The sequence below is a fragment of the Triturus cristatus genome, chromosome 6 (genome assembly GCF_964204655.1).
Source record: "Triturus cristatus chromosome 6, aTriCri1.1, whole genome shotgun sequence".
Taxonomy (NCBI): domain Eukaryota; kingdom Metazoa; phylum Chordata; class Amphibia; order Caudata; family Salamandridae; genus Triturus; species Triturus cristatus.
The window spans coordinates 1,857,978,355-1,858,000,486 of record NC_140589.1 but is presented as its reverse complement, the minus strand read 5'-3'; the positions used below and the strand labels follow the sequence as shown (position 1 = coordinate 1,858,000,486).

Here is a 22,132-nt window from a genome sequence, read left to right as displayed (position 1 = left end):
GTGAACAGGGAGAGGCGGGTGAGTGTGTGCCCCTGACTGAACTTCTTGCATTGTGCGTGGACGCTTTCCCTCAACTGAGCAGTCAACAGGTAGTGATTGCCGGGGGCCAACTTAAAGTGCTCGTCACAGCATGATATAGTGTGTGAGGGTAGAAAACGGTTGGGCACGAGACTGAGCAATCACGCCTGAGTGATGGTGCAACAGAGCAAGCTGATCTGGAGAAGCTAGGTGCACAGACATTACACATTGGAGAATTCTTTCACGCAGAGGAGCGCAGAGCCTAGGCACAACGTTTATCAATAAAGAACGGCACGCACTCGGTTCAGCTTAAAATTTAAAAGGTTATTAGAGAAATGCTCGCTGTGGCTCGTATATAACGTGTTCCAAGATTCTCACTGTGTAGGTTGTTTCTGGGTGCAGATGCTCAACGCTATTAAGGGAAAAGCCTGCAATAGAAAGTAAAAGCCAATTGGCAGATGTGCAGAGTGGCTCATTGGGTTAAACCCGTGAAAGAAGGTAGCCTATTGGCTAGCAGTTGTAGCTCTGCAGAGCTTTAAGGAAAGACAGTAAAGGGTTTTTGAGTGAAGGAAAGCTCCCTATTTATTGAGGCCTCACTGTATTCTGGTGTCTTCTCGGATACTGTGGAACTTGAAATTCATTCTGTAGGGATGTAGCAGTGTATATTTCAGAACTGAATCCTGATACACACCCTGTACAGTGGTCCTTAAGGTTATAGGTATACTAATTTCATAGTTTTGACGTTACATCTGTCATTAGATATTTAGTAAGTGCATCCTTATGCCCAATTTGTAAGGTAGCCCTCAAGGCTGTTGGGGTATCACACTCCTATGGTAGTAAGTGGAGAAGATACAGAATATAGCCCCTCCTCCGTTTTTTGAAGTCACCCAGTGAGCCAAATTTAAAATGGGTCAAGTGGAAAAAGTAGTTTTACAATATGCAAAGGTGTGTGGTGCTACTCTGGTGTGGAAAGGTGAACTTTGCTTCTTCCTTCTTTGGTTCCTGAGAGGCAAGAGGTGTTTGAGCACCTCCTGGAGTTAAATGAGGAGAAAGCAGAAGAATTAAATGAGTTTGAGGCATGTATAAAAAAACCTGTCAAGCATTACACACCAAAGGTCAGCCTGATATTAGAGAGATTCCACTTTGGTACAAGAGTACAACATGCACAGGAGTCAGTAGAGAACTACTTTACCCACTTAAGGAAATTAGCATCATTGTACAAATTTAAAGTCAGTGGGGAAGAGAAAATCAGGGACCAATTTATTTTGGGGTGTAACATAGAGAGGGTAAGGGACAAAATAAGCCATAGGGATGAGCTAAATATAGATGAGGTTATTCTCATTGCGAAGAAGATAGAGCATTCTTTTGCATGTGTGGATATAATCAAGAAAGAGAACTACAAGGAGAATGGTCACACAGCAAGAGAACAGGTACACAGTGTTGAAAAACTGAGAAAGAGAGTACCCTGAAGAAAACATTCATGGGAAAATGCTTCAGGTGTGGAGTGGTTGGTCACATGGCCAATGACAAAAAGTGCCCTGCTTTGGGTACACTGTGTAAGTCATGTGGAGTTAAAGACCACTACGCAAAACTGTCCAGGTAAAAAAAAAAAAGAATAAACGTGTGAAGAATGTGGGCATTGATGATGATGACCCTGATGAATTTGAGAATGATGATTTGCAGGTGGGGGAAATCGTTGTTCAGCTGAGTGAACGGAGAAAAGGGCATGCCCAAAGGAAATGTGTTGTGTTGAGTTGTAACTATTATCTTGGCACTGACCTTTGATTTCATTACAAGACCGGGGGCTACATTATGCAATACCTTTTATTGCTGCTCAAGATATGCAGCCCTTTAAAGTGTAACAATTACATCATAAATAAAAACATTCCATACAGCATAACAAAGTGCCATGGCAATCAATTATCTTCCTTTTTTATTCGCTGCTCATGGACAGTTAAGTACAACTTCTTCCTATCGCCGATATTTGGTGTATTTTGATGTAAATGAATGATCTAATCTTACTACAAGGAAAAATTTACAACCTGTGAGGCTGAAAGAGGGGCTGTTTTCAGCTTGCGCTATACGTCTCCATGTCAACGCACAGCGCAGAGCTAAAGGACAGACTGTTTTGTCTTATTCTCGGCGAAAGTGACTGCATTGAGGATATTTAAGGACGTTTAAAGGAATTTTAAGTCCTTGCTAGGATTATATTATTTTCTTACACTAACCAAAAAAAAAAGGGAAATGTCTGAGAATAACATTGAGGGTATTAGTTACACACCCCTCACAGAGAACTCTCTAATGAGTCTCTTTGAAAGACAACTAAAGTCCTCCTTAAAGGAGGTAGTTGAAGCGGCTCTGATTAAAAGAAAAAGGGATATCCCTGAAGACGACACAGTTTCTTCGAATGAGGAGGATCCTCTCCCTAAAAAAGACGGTAAGGTCTTAAAGAAGACGAAACATCTTGAGACTCAGGGTAGCCTTCGCGCTACAAGCGACCACGTCCTATTTATTGGTAGCCCACGCGCTACAAATGAACCAGGTGTCCCGAGCGGCACAAAGACAATGAGCGACCTTCATGGTGCAGAAAATACAGGTGCCCTTCGCGGCACAATTAGACAAGGTGTCCTTCACGGCACAAGAGATGTCATCCCCTATGATGATGATGATTAATATCCCCTATTGATGACACTGATGAGGCTGACGAATACGTTTTTGATCCATTAGAAAAACTTGATGACCTACTTGATGAGGATTTAAATCAACCCACCACCTCAGGCTCCTTTACGGACCCATCAGGGGTGGAGATGTTTAACCCCTCAAAAATCACTCATCCTAGAGGCTCTGACTGGTGGCCCCTTGACCACGTAGCCAAATTTATTAAGGTTTGGATCAGAAAGCCCCTTGAGAGGGACTCACGAAACCTAATGAGGTCTGAATGCCCTAGACCCTTCCTGGACAACAAGGCTGGCATGACCCCTAACCTAGACCCTGAATTATTGACCTTCCTTTTCAGAACTGGAAGGGACCCTCGTAAGGGACTCAAACACTGCCTTAAGCACTGTCAAGATAAGTTGCTGGATACGTTAGGCCCTCTTGCCAGAATTCTGGACCTTGCAGAGAAGTCCTCTATGAATGGTACTCCAGTTGACACCGAACTCTTAAGAGGATGGAGTCAACGTGCCCTATGCCTCCTCGGTAATGCCAATGCTAGTCTTACGTCCGAAAGGTGAAGAGGCATTCTGATGTGAATGAACCCAAAATTGGGGGACCTAGCTAATAAAGACATTGAGGGAGACCCTAATGGACTTCTCTTTGGCGAGTCCTTTATTAAGATACTTGGCAAATACGTGTCCACCTTCTCTGCATTCAATAAAGCCCAAAGTAAAATGAGACAAATGTTTGGGGGTAGATTTTTTGGAAGGGCTGACAGGGCAGGACCGGCTGCCAGGCGAGGGTACAACAGGTCCTCCTTCTATCAACAGAACCAGCGTGGCTATGGAAGATACTTCCGAGGGAGCAACTCTTTCTTCCCTCTGAGAGGCCGCAACTACCGTACTTGAGGAGGTGGAAACAACCGTGGAAGATTCCAAGGACAAGGAAATCAAGGTAACAACTCCTCCTTTTGGTTATCGGTAACAAACGATGCATGGGTACTGGAAACTGTAAAAGGTTTCAAAATAGACTTCGTTACTATTCCTACCAGACCTCACTTCCCAGAGAACTTATTCTGGACCAGGATCAATCCACTCTGGTCGACGAAGAGGTTCGTCAAATGTTAGACAAAGGGGCAATTTTCATTGTCTCACACACTGGCCCCGGCTTTGTGAGCACAATATTTCTCGTGAAGAAAAAAGACAAGGGTTGGCGTCCCGTAATAAATCTAAAGCTTCTGATCTCTTTTCTTGTGTACAGACACTTTAAGATGGAGGGTATCCATCTTCTGAGAGACATCCTCAAAGAGAAAGATTGGCTCATAAAACTAGATCTCAAAGACGCATATTTTACAATCCCTATGGATACGGAATCTCGGAAATATCCAAGGTTTGTATGGAAGGGCGTGACCTATCAATTTAGTTGTCTTCCCTTCGGTCTCTCCTCGGCCCCTTGGTGTTTCACCAAGATCCTGAGACCGGTTGTGGCAAGGAGAAGAGGAGTCCGTCTGGACAATATCTTATTGATGTCTCAAAGCCAGGAGGAACTACTAGTCCATATGAAATGGACTGTGGAGCTTTTAGAGAGTTTAGGATTCATCACCAATGTAGAAAAATCTGTTATGACTCCTTCACAAAATCTGGAGTTTCTATGCTTTCTATTGCAACTCCCCTTAAAAAAATTATAAAAAATAAAGAAAGAGGTCTCTTATGTTTTGTCCAAAGATTTGGTGAGCTTGAGAGAACTAGCAAGAGTAGTAGGTCTCTTATCTTCATCCATTCAAGCGATTTCACCAGGACCGCTTCACTACAGAGCCCTACAGAGATTAAAATCAGCGGGACTGAAGAAAGGTCTTTGGTATTCAGACCACATTCCCCTGCCTCCCGAGGCTCGAGCCGACCTCCTTTGGTGGCTGAACAACCTAGACAGTTGGAATGGTAAAGCAATATTCGGCAATACGCCGGATCACTTTTTGGAATCGACGCGAGCAATTTAGGCTGGGGTGCCAGATTAGGAATGGTAGAAACAGGTGAGAAATGGTCCCAAGAAGAACTCACTCTTACATATAAATTGTTTAGAGATGATGGCGAGCTTGAACGCTCTCATGAGTTTCAAGTCAATTCTGAAAAACAGTGTAGTCCTGATCAAACTGGACAATTTTACAGCCGTCTCTTACATCAATCATTTGGGGGGAGCGAGATCTATGATTCTGGCAAATCTAGCCAAGACGATTTGGTACTTTTGCTGGAGTCAGAGAATAATACTGAGAGCAGAATTCATTCCGGGCCATCTAAACACAAGGACGGATTGGAATTCAAGATTCCTGAGAGACTCCAGCGATTGGAAATTGAATCCTCTAGTTTTCCAGAGAATTCAAGACTTATGGGGCCCATTTGAAATAGATCTATTTGCCAGCAGACTGACCTTCCAGATAGATCTATTTTTCATTTGGACACCAGACCCCTTAGCAATTGTGGTGGACGCACTTCTCCAACCTTGGAACCCTCTCAGTTGTTATGCCTTCCCTCCTTTCGCTCTAATCCAGAGAGTTCTTCTGAAAGTTTGTTCGGAATGCTGCCGCATTGTTCTTATTACTCCCTTTTGGAATTCCCAAATTTGGTTCCCAGGTGTGATGGAATTGGCGATGGAAGTTCCACATCTTATTCCAGGGAGCTTAGATCTCCTTCAGGGTCTAGAAGGAGAAATACATCCTCTTCTTTTAGAATGAAACATGAACCTTCTTGCCTGGAAGATTTCAGGGATTCTACAAGATACTCAGGCGTTTCAGGAGAGGCTAAAAGCCTTTTGGATGAGTCATGGGCTCTGGGAATAAGGAGAAGATATACCGGTGCATGGAAAAGATGGTGTGGTTGGTGCATAGAACGGGATATGGATCCCGTTGAGGCACCTGTAGTAGAAGTAGCAAACTTCTTAGCAGACCTTTTTAATTCAGGACTATGTTATAGAACAGTGAATTGCTATAGATCAGCAATTTCTGCAGGACATTCTTTGTTAAACGATTTTTCTATTGGTACCGACCCCTTGATTCGTAGAGTAATGAAGGGTATAAGACTTAAACGTCCTCCTAAACCCAAATATAATTCTTTATGGAACGTAAACCTTGTTTTCGATCTTTTTTCATCCTGGCCAGACAATTGTTTCCTTACAAGGAAACAGTTATCCATTAAACTAGCTACTTTACTTTGTCTTATATCTTTTTGGGGAGTATCCGATGTTAAGGCGTTAGAAATATGTACCAGGTTTCACTCCCCAGATGGAGTATTGTTTGAAATATGGAAAAGGACCAAGACCATGTCTGAGAACATTTTCTACCCTTATTTTTGGGATTTCCCCAAACTATGTGTGGTTAGTTGCTTGAAGGTATACGAACAGAAAATTAGTATTTTTAGACTTTGCAATGAAAACCAATTAATAATTTCTTTTGTCAAACCCTATAAGGCAGTCTCTACTGCTACAATTTGTAGATGGGTAAGAACAGTGATGTTTGAAGCGGGAATAGATTTGTCCAAGTTCAGCGCACACTCCTCGCGTGGAGCTATGGCCAGTAAAGTATTTTGGTGTCGGGGATCCCTTTCTGATATTCTGAAAGCAGCAGATTGGTCAAATGCCTCAACTTTTGTAAAATGTTATCTTAAACCTGTAGAACATATAAGCAATGTCGCATTGAAAAGCTTTGAACTTGCATAATGTTGCCTCCGGTCTTGTAATGAAATGACGATTCTCCAATTATCATACAGAGAGAATCTTGATTTCATTAAAGACAACGGAGGCTGACATTATCCCTCCCACCACTCCCTGGTGGATGTTTTGTTAAAGTATGTCTTTTATGATTGATTTCTTACTCTTGTTATTAATGTCTTTTGCATTTAATCTTTTGTCCTTTCCGGGAACAAGTATTACTTTTTTACTTTTCTTTTCAGATTCAGCTTCCCTATAAGCTTTTTAATATAGTGGAAGAAGTTGAAGCTACAGTTACTTTTCATCGCAGCTCTAGGAGGAAGATAATTGGATGCTATGGCACTTTGTTATGCTGTAGGGAATGTTTTTATTTATGATGTAATTGTTACACTTTAAAGGGCTGCATATCTTGAGCAGCAATAAAAGTTATTGCATAATGTCCGCCTCCGTTGTCTTTAATGAAATCAAGATTCTCTCTGTATGATAATTGAAGAATCGTCATTCTACTCTAGAGTGCTTAGGTCCATGCCATACAATCTATCGGCAGTTGGTGGTTGGGGACGGGCTGTATCAGATGTAATCAGGTGGTGCTACTTTACGTGCCCTTAGACTTTGTTTTTACACCTTCTTGGACTACGCCTCATCTTTAACAATTTGGAGATGATCAGGGTTACTGGCACCGCCACACAGACCAACGTGAGCTGCTCTTCATTGATTTTTTTTCAGATTTTGGGCTGTCCCATTTTAATTCATTACAGCCGTCTTTCTGCCTACCCTTTCCTGTATTCACCACCTGCGCTTTTGGATTTTTTTTTTTGCACCCTCGGAGTGTTTCTTGTGTGTCTGCTCTCTTACTGGGAGTTTAGCTTCTTTCAAAATTTCACCGGAGACTCACCGTTACTTTGAGGATTCTACTAATCCAACAAGAGAACTTCTCTTGTATCTTTGAGTGTGACGTTTCACCTCTTCTAGAAGCCTGACGTTTCATCCCTTCAAGAAGTTACGAGCACTCCTTCTCCTTCGTTCGTCTGGTTGGCAAAAAGTTACGGGCACTCTTGCCCTTATGTTCGGCTTGTTGGTAAGAAGTCTCATTGGCAAGGAATTACAGACACTCTGGCTCCTGCATTCGTTTCATTGGCACGTTTATGCGACGCTCTGCGGCTTTACGTGTGTTATGTACAGCCATTTTGAATTTGCAAGTTTTCCTTGGCAACCGCATTCTCTACCAGACACTTCAAGTGGTATTAACGCTGTGTAATTGGATTCCTCATACAAATTTGTATACTGGAATTTACACACACCTTTGGACATATGGTGAGATTCTCCCCTCGTAATTGTGTTATTTTGTTTTCAACATCTGATCTATGTAGAGCATCTATTCTGCACCAACATGCTTAATGAAAGCATACTTGATATAATCTCAAAGGGTGGAAGTGTGGACGCTTGGTGTTTTATTTTAGCAAACAATTCCCTTTGACTATTATTACATTACTTTGGCAGACTTCACAGTTTCACAGACAGTTTCAAGTGTTTTTTTTTGTTATTGTTATATGTACTAACATGTCTACACAAAATTATAGCTTAGCTCCTCCTCAGTGTTTTTGGCTTGCTGGTAGTTTCCCTTGTATGAAATGGCCAGAATGGAAGGCATATTTTTCAAACTATATTGAAACTTTGGATGACCAAGGAAAAATTTCAGATGCACAAACAAAAGGATTTTATTTACATTCTGCAGAGCCTGAAGGCTTTAAAGCATTTAATCAAATGGCAAGAGTTGGTGGGGGTAGTGATCAAAATGTGTTTTCTGCAGCAATTAATGGTTTTGATTGTTACTTTTCACCCAAAGTTTGTATTGGCATCTTAAGGTACACAATTCCTCCAAAGAAAGCAAAATATGGACAAATCAGTAGACAGTTATATTTCTGCATTAAGAACATTATCTCTTGATTACCAATTTGGGGTGCTACAACGGGATTTCATTAGAGACCATGTGGTAATGCATGTAAGAGACCCCGCCATTCAAGATAGGTTGTGGGTGGATGGCGATTTTAAACTCAAAGATATTTTAGCAATAGTAAGAAAGGCTGAAATGTCGTGTAGAAGTGCTAAAGAAGTAAAAGTTGAAGATAATATTAAAAGTAGTAGTACAGTGGCTAAAGTAGGAGGTGCTTGTATATAATTGAAAAATTACAATAAGAAAAAAAATGGAATTTTCAAAAGACTGCAATGCTGGTTCTGACAAGGATAAGCTCAAGTGTTACAGGTGCTGACAAGGATAAGCTCAAGTGTTACAGGTGCAATAGCAAGTTCCAGTTGGCCAACAACAAAAGTGGTCTAGGCATTAAACAAAAGTGTTCAGCGTGTGGTGTCACTGGACATTTTGTAAAACGGTGCAGGAAAGACAAGAACAATAAAGTGAAGTGTGTTGAAGAGGGTGAGTCTTGTTAGAGTGATGGTGACAGCAAGGACATGGATCTTGAGAGGTCTTTTTTGTTAAATACTAAAGATAAGTCACCTGTGATCTTGAACATTGACAAGACTGTGATTAATAAAGCTTATTTGCGACATGATTATTGGCGGAGTGGAAGTGCAAATTTATGTTGACTTTGGGTCTCCATACTCCATAGTGAAGTTGGTAACCAAACTGGGAGCTAATTTAAAGCCTTCAGATATCAATCCAGAGGGATATTTAGGAGATATGATAGAAATAATTGGTTTCAATCTACTTGTATTCAGGTTTAAAGACCGTGAGTGTGGTGTGTGTATCCATACAAGGACATTCCGTTTTAGAATAGTTCGAACATGGGAAACATGACATTATATTGAGTCCCAACAGTCCTGATCCTGTTATGTTTGTTGGAGAGAGTTACAAATGTCTTAAGGACATGTTAAATAGGTTTCCTGAGGTTTTGAGAGACAACATTGGTGAATTGGTCAATTTCAAACACAAGATCATTTTAAAGGATAATGCTTGTCCTAAAATGTATAACATGAACGTGAGAAATATCCCTTTAATGGTGAGGAGTGAAGTGGAGAAGTGGTCGAAGTTAGTCGAGAATGAAATCATTGAAAGAATTGAATCTTCAAAATGGGTCTCTCCCAATTTGGTTGCCTGACGCTCTAATGGTAACATCAGATTGTGCATTGATTTGCTCCATCTCAACAATATTATTGTTGTCAATCAATTTCCTTTACCTTGCATTTCCGAAATGTTTGCATTAGTAGGCAAAGCAAAGTTTTTCTCTTGTCTTGATATTTCAGATGCTTACCATCAGATCATGTTACACCACAGCTGTAAAAAGTATGCTGCTTTTATCACACCACTTGGTTGTTTTCAATTTAAAAGCATGCCATTAGGCCTCGCTTCAGCGGAAGCTGTGTTTCAGCGAATTATGCATAACATCTTTGGCAAATGTAAAAATGCTGTTTGTTTTCAAGACAATATTCTTGTGTTTGGCAAAAACAAGACAGATCATAATCGTGCACTGCAAGTAGTCTTAGGAAAATTATTGACTAATGGCCTAACTGTGAACCATGCAAAATGCAAATTTGGCGTTACCTTAGTTGCTTATTTGGGTCATTTGCTTTGTGGAGATGGAGTTAAGACCAAACCTGACCTTGAGAGGCCATTTGATTGGCACCATCTCCAAGTTCTAAAGATGATGTAAGGTAATTTTTAGGTTTAACGGAATTCTACTCAAAATACATACAGAATTTCTCATTCAGAGTTTTCAATATTCAGCAATTGTTAAAAAACAAGAGTACATTTGTTTGGGATGTTGAGTGTGAAAAGAAGTTTAAAGATGTATTGTTAAGTTGGCAATTGAAAAAGCAGCAGCTCCTAACTATTTGGATCCTTAACTTACCTGTTACAACTGATCAAAAGGTTTGGGAGCTTTTTTAGCACAAAAACTGGAAAAAGAGGGCGAGCTATAATTGCTTATGTTTCAAGAGCATTGTCCCCTTCTGAAGAGAAGTACTCCACCAAAGAAAGGAAGACTTTAGCTTGTGTGTGGGCCTTGGAACATTTTAGATGTTTTTTTGGGAGCAAACAGTGTGAAATTAGGAGTGCTAATAAGCCTTTGATATGTATACTTACCACTGACGGAATGATCAAGACTTCCGCTAGAATTGCCAGAATGTCTATGAGGTTACAGGACCTTATTTACAAATTGGGGACGTGCCTAGCAAAGATAACGTTACTGTTGTTTTTTTGTCAAGACTCCCTTTACCTTTGAAAGAGAATATCCAAAACATATGGGATGACTTTCACATCGCTTTGGTACATGATAAAGGTGCTATGCCTATAAAAAATGAAACTTGGTGTGAAGAGTACTTGACAGATGAAACGTTGCAAGACATTCAGAAGTATATATTTGAGGGCTGGCCTGCCAAGAAAAACCTTACCCCTAAGATTAGGAGTTTTTGGGAGGTGAGAAATGAGTAATTCTATACTAAAGGTACTATTTGGAGAGGGGATAGAGCTGTTCCTCCCACCGGAATGAGATACCTCATTGTTCTGCATAAGCACGATGGTCATAGTGGTATTGTTAGAACTAAAAAATCAGTCAAAAAAACGTTTGGTGGCTTGGTTTGAACACTTTCATTGGACACATTGTCAGCAATTGCGTTAGTTGTGCAAATTCTGACAGGTCATTAAAGACTTTGAGACCCAACATGGGGGAACATTTTATTCCCAATGGTCTTTGGGAGACCATTGCCATGAATATCATGGGTCCCATTGGTACGGCGAATAAATATATTGTTGCAGCCATCGATGTTTTTTCCAAGTGGCCAGTCATGAAGGTTGTAGAAAGAGTAGACACTGACATAGTGTTGTTGTTCTTAGGTGAAACCTTTCCAGAAGAAGGCCTTCCTATACGAATTATTACTGACAATGGGGTACTTGGGGAGTCATACATTGCACTACCTCTTTATATAATCCCAGTGGGAACGGTATTATTGAGAAGTGTAATAGAGTGCTCAAGGGTGCCATAGAAATTGCTGGTGTGGACAATGACAAATGGGAGGTTCAAGTGTTGAAAACCATGTGGAAGTCTATAACTACTCCCAATGAAATGACTGGTTGCTCTCCTTTTGAGATTATGAGAGGCAGATTACCTAGAACCAAAAGTAATCTATCTTGGTTAATAATCTCGACTAAAAGTTCTGTTGATTTAGACAAAACCAAGAAAAGAATTGAAAGAAAGCACATTGTTAACAGGAATAGGTTAGATATAAAGAAAGGATCTAAGAAGGATCCCTTGATTCAGAAAGGAATGCTGGTCAAAGTAAAAAAAAACATTGGAAAGTGTGTAAAGGACTAAATCAGTGTATGGGACCTTTTGTTGTGAAAGATGTTTTAAACAATTCTGTGAGACTATCTATTGGTAAAGTATGGAACTTAAGGAGAATAGCAGTCCCCAAGGGTGAGAAAAAGTTGTATAAAGGAGAACGTGCTATACCTAATCAAGATTTTTACATAGATGCAACTGTCTGGAAGGATGTTATTGAGAATGGTTATATGGTGGTGACAATTTACAGAGTGATGTGCGTATTGAAGGAATTTGCATACCAGATACTGTTTGTGATCCTTTTGTTTCTGGTAACGGTAACGTACATAATGTCCAGGAACAAAACAAGGTATCTGTGCCTCATACTTCAGAAACAAAGTGTTTACACAGAAGACCTACATGGTTATCAGATTTTGTTACTCGTATTAGATATAAGTTGTATGTGTAACTCTATTTTGACAAAAGTCATATGGATAGATTTCAATGCTGTATTATTCCCATATTTTGTGGGTTTTTTTGTTCAAAGGAGGAAGATGTGTTGAGTTGTAACTAATATCTCAGCACAAACCTTTGATTCTATTCTAGAGTGATTAGGTCCATGCTGTGAGATCTATAAGCAGTTGGTGGTTGGAGACGGGCTGTATCGGATGTAATCTGGTGGTGCTCCTTTATGTGCCATTAAACTTCCGTTTACACCTTCTTGGACTACGCCTTATCTTTAACAATATGGTACATGAGTGAAGAGGTTGTTTGACTCGGGTGCAAAAATACTTTTGATACCCAAAGAATTTTCCAATGAGAAACTGTCTGGAATTGTGAAGCTATACAAAGCAGACATTCGGCAATTAGTTTATGGTGGACAACCCATTAAGTTGGTAGGGTATTTTGTGGGAGAACTTGAATACAAAGGGAGGATTACAGAGGAAAACATATTTTTGTCCTGCAAAGAAGACAGTATAATCAGTTGGCACCAACAATCAGATTCAAAAGTAATTTTAGATCCCAATAGTTCACCTCCAATTTTGTTAGAAATGACAAGAAGATGACATGTAACAATCAAGAAGCTGTTGGCAAAAATAATTCCCGGAAGTATTTTGAGATTGGTTGGGATATCTCACACAGTATATGCATAAGATTCTTTTAGGAAGGATACTAAACTAGTTACAAGTAAGGTGAAGGGAGTTCCTCTTACCATGAGGCATCACATGATGGATGTGGTGGAGAGATTGAAAAAAGAAGGGATAATTGAAGGAGTGGAAGTGTCAGAATGGGTGTCGCCAGTGGAGTTAGTGTGGAAGGCTTCGGGTGAGATTAGGTTCTACATGGATGTGAGTTGGTTGAGTTGGTTGAATGGGGAGGTAGTGGTAGACATATTCCTTTTATCCAATATCATGGACATGCTTACACAACTGAACGGGGCGAAAATATTCTCTACCTTAGGGGCATATTATCAAAACAGGCGATAAAATTATCGCCTCTTTAGCGGCAGAAAACTGCCGCTAAAATGGCGATAATGGCCTTGATAATATGCTCTATGGAATTCCAATTGAAGCCCATGTTAGATGTGAAAGACATCTAACCTCAAAAGACTTAAGTAGAGATGTCTCATACTGAAAGAGAGTAAATGCAAATTTGAATGAAAAGAAATAGTTTCTTTGGGACATAAACTGACTGACAGTATGGGGCATTTTCCCTAACAAGAATTTGGAAGACATGAACAGAACTTTATGCATGCCTGAGAACAAGGTCGAGTTCCTTGGGATGGCGGAATATTATCACAGGTTTGTGCCCCATTTTGCAGCAAGGGCTTATAATAAGAGGAAGTTAAAAAAAAGGGTGAGATATAAGTGGTTCACACAGTATGATGAGGAATTTAAAGATCTCAAGAAGACATTGCAGAGAAATTTGTGGGTAAAAGGATTGGATACTGTATCTAGCAGGATCTGCAAATGGGTTATTTCTCAGCAGGATTTAAATATTAGAGTGAAGTATATCCCAGATATTGAAAATAGAGTATCTGAGGTTGGTAGGGACAGAAATAATGTCCAAGGAATCAGAAGATCAACACAAAGAAATGGATGAATTTAAAGTCTGTGAAATCACAGATGGTATGGTGAGCAAGGATGAATGGAAGGAACAGATCGAAAAGCATGAGGAGTTAATAGATGTAAGTAAACTCATCAAGGAACGGAGGGGTGAATGCAAAAGATTGGGCCCATTACAGCAGGAATATTGGGAATTGAGAAAATAATTGTTGGTTTACAATGGTAGAATGTATCACCTTACATCACATACAGTCAAGGAAAGTGTTCCTTTTGAGCTGTTCAAAGGGAGGGAACCCAACTGGTTGATGTGTCCTTCTTGGGTCAATCATTTTAGAGGGGATCAAGAAAGTGAAGGAAGATTGGAGAGCTAAACAACAAAGGTTGATCCAAAGAAAGAAAAGATATGGTGGGAGAAATGTTGTAAGGCAATAGGAGATTGGATCGGGTGAAACTACCCACAGGGTTGATAAAATCCTCTAAATATGGGAATCCTCAAAAAGTGATTAAAATATTTAACAATGCAGTTGTTATACTTGATGATAATTGTGTTTGGAATTTAAGTAGGGTGATTGTGGTACAAAGGAAAGAAAAAGAATGTCAAATAGAAAAGAAGGATAAGGAGAATTCACAAAGAATTAGCAATCCTGTATGGAGAAGGGAACCACGATGCAGCAGCAGAAGAGTGAGTTTGCCATGACGTATGAAGGATTATGTGTTGTATCAAAATCATATTTTGTTTTCCCTATGGTAAAAGAAAGTGAGCCAATGTGATATTTTCTGCTATAATTTAAGCTGGGCAGTGGTATATTATCTGTTTGCAGTTAAATTGTTTGCAGAATAACCTCTTCCCATTTTCCCTTTTCTCTGTGTTGTGATATCTGTTCCTCGCTGTCAAGATTTCCAGGGCTGGGATAGCCTCATGCTCAAAGTACATTTTTGGGATCTGTATTGGGAAAGGGAAAGGTGTGTCGCATCTAGTATACCGAATGGAACATGGAGTGAGTGTGAGTTTCAGGAGTTCTGAGAAAGGCAGTTGGAAGTGACGGATGGTGACTGGCAAACAGCAGAACAGCTGAGAAGCTAGGTGGCTGAGGCCTTTAATACTCTGAACCTATATAAAGAGATGTGAAACACATTTGTGTTATTCTAGTGAATAACTCCACCAACAGTTTGTGGTCCACCCACATTTTGAAATCTGGTCCTTCACAAGCAGTACCATATGACTTATTATTGAACCTTACAAGGTGCAGTGTCTTCCCCCATTGGTTGATAGTACCTGGTCTTTAGTCTATGTTTTTTGTTAAGAGTCTATGTATTTGTGTGAGGAATACTTTGACACTCACTAGTCCTAGGGTACTTCTTTATTTTATCCACTTGTTAGTGATCTGTTTTGAACCTATTGTAAAGTGCTGAAATGCCTTTGGGCCTAGTGCATGCTATATGAAATCACAAAAATCAATCAATTAATAAATAAAATATTCAACACCCTACCAACACTCTAATCCTTCATGTTCCACTACAGAATATGTAGCCTCCTCGCCTCTCAAATCCTGTCAGGCAAAGGCCACAACCTCCCCGATGCAATTTCTGGCCTGTAGCAACATGATGCCAAGTCCATGCAGATTGGCATCAGTGATCACTAGACAGGGATCAGTGGTATGAAAGAGTTTAAGGGCTGTGGGGTCTGCGACCCGGCCACACTCCCTGAGTAGGGAGGCTGCGTTCAGGGCACCAAGCCCATGGCAAGAGGTACCTAGATTCTGAGAGTGGCTTCTATCTGACACGTTGCATCCAGGTAGCCTTAGCTGGAAGATGATTCCTTATGAATTCTAGCATCTGAGATGGACTTGAGTCATACTGTCCCAATCCAAGATAGCGCCTCTCTGCTCTCTTGGTGGTAGAGCATGACAAACTGTTTGTTCCTTTGACTGTGCTTCCTCTTTCTGGTCAAATTGTGGTACTTAAGAGAGGCAGGCTGGCCAGCAGGAGAATGCAGCAAAACATTTACCGTGGGTTTTACATTGGTACTGCTTGCTCACCAGTTCTTCAACTGTCCTCTTTTGCAATACCAGCAGGCAGTTGACTGCCTCTAGTGGGGAAAATGGCTGCAGAAAGGAATCGCTCATGATTTCAGATTAACATGTGTTTGTTGTGTACTGCCATTGATATTAAGTGGAATGGCACCCACAATTTCATTCTTGATGGGGTGATCACTTTGAGGCAATCCTCACTGCAAACAAGCCTTTCATTTTTAGGTCTGGTATTAACCAACACCTTTTGGATTTAATGAAAGATATACTACAATTTACAGGGGCTTTCAGTCAGCTCTCTTTATCCATTGGTCTGTGGTAACCTCATGTATACAGTGTGAAACATAGGGCATTCTGCTCTTGCATAATGTGTACATCCGCTCAATAAGTAGTCTCTTTCAGTGCCAGACAATAATGGTGCAGCATGTATTTTTACATAAATATATTTATGCTCTGGTAGTGAAAACAAATGTGACCCAATAACACATTGCATTTACAGTAACTGTGCTAATAACCACATATGTGCACATGTATTGCTACAGTGCTGCAAATGTCAAATTTGAGTTTATTACCACAGTACAAAAAATCTGAGAAAACCAATACTGCGTATGTCTCAGATTGTTTATGTACCAATTACTTAACACAGGGAATCAACTCTCTTAAAACTCAGGAGGTCTCTTCAATGTGACTTTACCATACTACATACATTTAACCCCTTGTATCCTGGTTGTGGTTAACTACCTTTTCGTAAAGCAAGTACACATGAAATCATACCATGGCGTAACATGTAAATGGAGATGTTAGGTGTGCAATATGCTATTTATTGCTACTGGTGAGCAGGGCATCATGAATTACTTAGGCTAGGAATCACATGAGCCATGTCCCCTCCCCACACAACGGTAATAGCATATTACACCCTTCACACCTGCATATGTTATCTCTCTAGAGATTGGTTTTAGAGAATTCTTGAGTTCCTATAATCCACACCTTCATACAAAAAACCTTCACAAGCAAAATAAACATCAGCAAAGCTAAAAATTCAGCAGCCAATGCTAGACCTATTGGCGTAGGGAACACATTTTCGGGAAAACAACCTCGAATGAGCATGCGAACTTCACGCCAATCTATCAATTTAAGTGAAGCCAAACTCAAAGTTGCTGCTGTCCAATCTCACCTCTTTTTCCTCCAGAATGCTCTAGACCTGCCCCACTATCCTGTCGTTTTCATCAATGGTGAAAGCACTCTGCCTTGCAACCCCTTCACTCTTTAAAATACAGCCACAGCTAACAGCAAACCAAAAGGGCTATGCTTACAATGTAACACACCTTCAGGGGCAACTCATATTGTGAGGGGTGAGAGTTGTTGTGCAAATCCACCTGGTTTTAGGCAGGCACAGTCTCCAATGTGGTAAAAAGAAAGTGCATCACTATTCAAATGGATATGGTGGGGAACACATGAGGATTATTGCTCCCATTCCCACATCTTTACTGAGTGCACACTCAAGATCCAAAGGTCTTTTGTTCCAACCAACTCAAAAGACAAGATAAGTCCTTGACACCATGCACAGTACCCAGAGTGGAATTCCCTTTGAGGGACACCTCAGTTTCAAACGCACCCAAAACATTGATGGGTTTAATACCATACACTAGAGGCCTTAGATGCCAGGCTTCAAAACAATACCGGAAATAATAGAGGCGGGACATTATATTGCATAGTGGAAATAAGAAAGGTTAATGATAAAATTGCTACAAAACATATAAAACCTTTCTCTCTGAGTTGCCTCTTCAATCCCTTTACAACAACATTAACACAGTTGCACAGCTAAATGAACATATCTCAATGTGTACATATAAAAATGTAGCTTATGATACCGACAAACACTTACTCTTCCCCAAAAACACAATGAACCACAGAATGGGATTGGGTATCCAAACAGAGGAGTGTATTACCTCCATTATAACCGTAAACACTGGTGTACACAATACCCCACACATATACGGAGCAGGGCATGGTGCCACAGGGACATTGTTAAAAGTGACGTTCCTGTTGCGCAAGGCACTTGTAAATATGCCCCTTCTTTGGAGTAGCAAATGCACATATGTGCTTGCAGGCTGACTCAATTTATAATGTGTATGGCCCGATCCATGCCATATTAGCACCTTGCCTGGACTGGAATCAGGGCTATAATGATTCATACAGGCAAAGAGGGGTAGAGAGGTAAAATGAGTAAACAATGGGGTGAAATATAATGAAGATAGGCAGAGGATAAATATATATATACAGAGATAAGAGAGACAGAGAGAAAATGGGCAGAGCAGAGAAAGGTAGAGGGACGAAATCTGGAGGCAAGAGAGGTAGTGTGAAGAGTGGAATAGAGAAGCAGGGAAATGAGAGGGGGAGGAAGAGGGTGAAAGGAGACACAAAGCAGAGTGAAGAGATGTAGAGAGGAGAGAAAGTGCAAAGAAGAGAGGAAGAGGAAAGGTTGACAAACAGAAGAGACAGAGACACAAGGCAAAGAGAAGAGAGTCAAAGGGAAAAGAGGCTAAGGGGAAAAGAAGCAGAGAGAAGAGGGAGTGAGAAAAGAATGGAGGAAAGGCAGGGGAAAGGGGGCGGATATAGAGATACAGAGGGAAGGCACAGTTAAGCTAAAGAGGTGTGTGTCTAGCATCTGTTTCGTTTGAATTTGTACAGGACACAAAGTACTCCCATTGTGTCCCCTTCCTCTTTCCTCTTGTTACAGCTCATGCTGGCGCCTGCCCTGCCCCTCGCTGGGATCTTCTGCTTGTCTGCCTTCCAGGGGGCGAATTCGGGTGCTATGAAGACACAAACTGTGCTGATGATGAGAAGTGCTGCGTCACCTTTTGTGGGATGAGTTGTTTCAAGTCAGGTGCGTTACCGGCAGTATGTGAACCTCCATGTGAACCTGCATGTGAACCAACACGTGAACCTCCATGTGAACCTGCATGTGAACCAACATGTGAACCTCCATGTGAACCTACACGTGAACCTCCATGTGAACCAACACGTGAACCTCCATGTGAACCTACACGTGAACCTCCATGTGAACCTGCATGTGAACCAACACGTGAACCTCCATGTGAACCTACACGTGAACCTCCATGTGAACCTGCATGTGAACCAACACGTGAACCTCCATGTGAACCTGCATGTGAACCTCCATGTGAACCTGCATGTGAACCAACACGTGAACCTTCATGTGAGCCTGAATGTAAACCTGCTTGTGAGCATTAATTTGAACCTATATCTAATCAAGAAGAGAGCGAGGAAAAAAGAGTAACTTGTCCTCTTCCCCAGCAAGTATTTAAGAAACAAAATGGACTAATTCTTTTAACAAGGTATCTTCAGGTATAAGTTTTTTGCCATTACCTTATGCGAAAGTTGAGCCCCAATGATGAAGCATGCCACCTACTAGGTAGGTGGGTGAGGGTTTTTTTACAACAGTTGTTTACTCTCCTTTTCACTTTCGCATAAGGTAATGGCAAAAAACGTATGCCTCAAGATACCGTGTTAAAAGAATTTGTCCATTTTGTTTCTTAAATCATTAATTTGAACCTACATGTGAGCCTGAAGGTGAATTTACAAGTGGACTTAGATATGAACTTACATGCTATCCTACAAGTCAATCAATACATGAATCTACACATGAGCCTGCATGTGAATCTACATGTGAGCCTGAACGAGAACTTACATGCGTACCTATATGTTTGGCTGAATGTGAACCTACATGCGAGCCTGAATAAGAACTTACATGTGAACCAACATGTGAACCTGCATGTGAACTTACATATGAACCTACATGTGAGACTACATGTGAACCTATAAGTGAGTTCTGAATGTGAACCTACAGTTGGACCTACATATAGCAAAGAGCAGGGCATTCAAATAAAAGGAGTGAGCCTGATCTAGCACAGAGTAGGCTGGGGTGAGGGTGATGTGCATTCAAGTGGGTGAGGTTCACGTGGCATTAGAATGGGTAAAGGTGGCATAACATTTAGAGTGCGTGAGGCGCATGTGGTATTAGAGTGGATGAGGCGGATTTACAAAAACTGGGTATACCCCGGCACTCATAACATTTGAAACTAAAATCTGTGACATTGTTTAGTCAAGACTAAGAAGGCAAACATTGTTTTTAGCACAGGAAACAAAGGAGATTTCATTTATCAAAACATTTCACTAATTTATTACATTGGTATCAGAAATCACTAGAAAAAATGTTGCAGAGTTTGAAGGAACTGAAGCACTCGAATCTCGATGATACATTCAAACATAAAAGTCTCCATAATTGTAAGAAAGTGGTCCAGTCCTTGATTCAGAACACGAAACAGCCAACACTTGTTTCGTCACATCCGTGACTTTCTCAAGGCTTATAAAGAAGGTATTTCTTGTAGAAAATTAATGGCTCACCAGTAATACGTGATGGATTTGGAATACTTCATTAAGAGTCGAACTAAGATTGAAATCGTGTCAAGGGCCACTCTTTCGTCTTGATTTCGATAGCGAGTTTTGCACTCAGTAAGGCCTTGTGACTGGGATAACTTCCGTCTTTGAAATTAGAAAATAGTGAAGGACGTAGAAAGCTGTGATTCCAAATCAAACATAGCTTCTAAAGGACTATGATAAGTCCGTATCTTAAGGATTAATGGCGAACGAAACAAGTAGGAAGCCGTAATTAGGATTTTGCACAGCTTCTCAAGAGGTCTTTGATAAGTTCCCTGTATTTAGACCGACCGCCTGTTGTCATGAACCTGTTCCGTCTGGACCGGTACGGCGATGAAGCGCGCGCAAGATAAATTGTTTTATTTATTTAATTACTTACCTTACTCCTGTCTGTCATATGTCGGATTCCACTACCCCCCACCCTTCCTCCAACCTTCTCTAAATCATTCATCCTACCATCTATAAACCTCTGCATCCATACATCCATCCTCCTCTAAATTATTCATCCTTCCATTTATCCATCTCTGCATCCATGCATTTATTCTTTCCTCATCCTTCTCTAAATCCATCTATCCCTACCATTCTCCATCCTGCCACCCTTCCACATGTTCATCCACCCATCAGCTGCTTTGACTATTCTCTTGCAGAAGCATTTATGAGCTCATGTTTGGTGGTAGCTGTCTCTGATCAGTGTAATAGGAGCTTTAAACAGTTTAAATACTTCAAGCTACACACCTCTACCCTGTGGCATTCACCCTTGCTCAGCTTCTAAAGAGAGGGGGAGAGGGGTTCATGATGCTTCTGAGGGCCATGGCTTTAAGGCACTGTATGAATCTATCAAGAAGAACTGAGGGGGATATAGAAGCGGAGATTCATTTGGCTTCCAAAAATAACAGTACCATAATAAAAAGAGAATGGATCCCTTGTGTAAAAGTTCCAGAGCCTCAGGTAAGTTATATCAGAGACCCTCAACTACACATTCACAGTTCGCAGTGTATATTAAGTCTGCACTCTTGTGGTTTGGTGGATAGCATCAGAATTGGGTCTGTCACTTGAATGTTCTGCTTATCAAGTAATCTACTGTCTTCTACCAGGAGGGAGACTGTCTGGATAGCGACAGTAATGAAAAAAAGGTTAAAATGATTTCCTTTCCCATTAATGACTGTTTTTTAGCCAGGAAAGGGATAAGGTTAAAACAAATCATGGCGTTTGAGTGGATGAGTTATTGATACGAAACACCTAATAGTTTGGTCAACATGTTTCAGCCAGGGAATGCCCTTGCGGGTCAATTGCCTTCATCAGGACCGATATGGAAGCGGTTTTGAAGTTTAAATCACTCTATGCGTGGTGTTGGCAAATTGACTCACTTCCACTCTTCGTCATTGTAAACGCTGTCTCGGATCTGACTCAATGCTATAGACGCAGATTTAGCCTATAACTCTAAGGAAAATAGAAAACACAGTCAATAGTATACTTCAATTAGTGCAATGATGTACTGGTTTCCCTTTTTAAACCCAACATGACACTTAGTGAAAACATTGAAAAAAAACGAAGTGCAGTAAGTGAGTCAACTTACAAAGAAACACACTTAGTGTGTGTACCCAGTGAGAACAATGATTTCCAAATTACACTGTGGTAAAGGTACAGTAACTCCAGGAGCATAGCTTAGTAGGTTAGATTTTGAGGATATAAATCTCAAATTTCACAACTAAAAAAGCTGTGGGATGCAGGTTGGAGGGGTGAGATGACCAAGGTTTGGGCTTGACTGTTTCAATTAGGAACAGTCATTACTGATTTCTTGGGTGGGCCTTGTCTTGAGTGGCACAGCTGGAGAAAGGCCACTGGTTCGAATATTTGCACACATTTATCCCATCATCCTTTGGGTGTTTGATTGCCAGTATTATGCCTACATGCTTGAGACTGGTACAGCTTT

General features: G+C 40.7%; 1 long non-coding RNA gene across 1 annotated transcript in view; it reads left to right on the top strand.

Annotated features, from left to right (window-relative positions):
- LOC146822207 (uncharacterized) overlaps positions 1–18,622 on the top strand; it is a 155,824-nt gene extending 137,202 nt beyond the window's left edge. The window contains exon 3 of the long non-coding RNA XR_014962818.1: positions 18,482–18,622. This is a non-coding gene — a long non-coding RNA (uncharacterized LOC146822207). The remainder of the gene's footprint in view (positions 1–18,481) is intronic.
- The last annotated feature ends 3,510 nt before the right edge of the window (positions 18,623–22,132 follow it).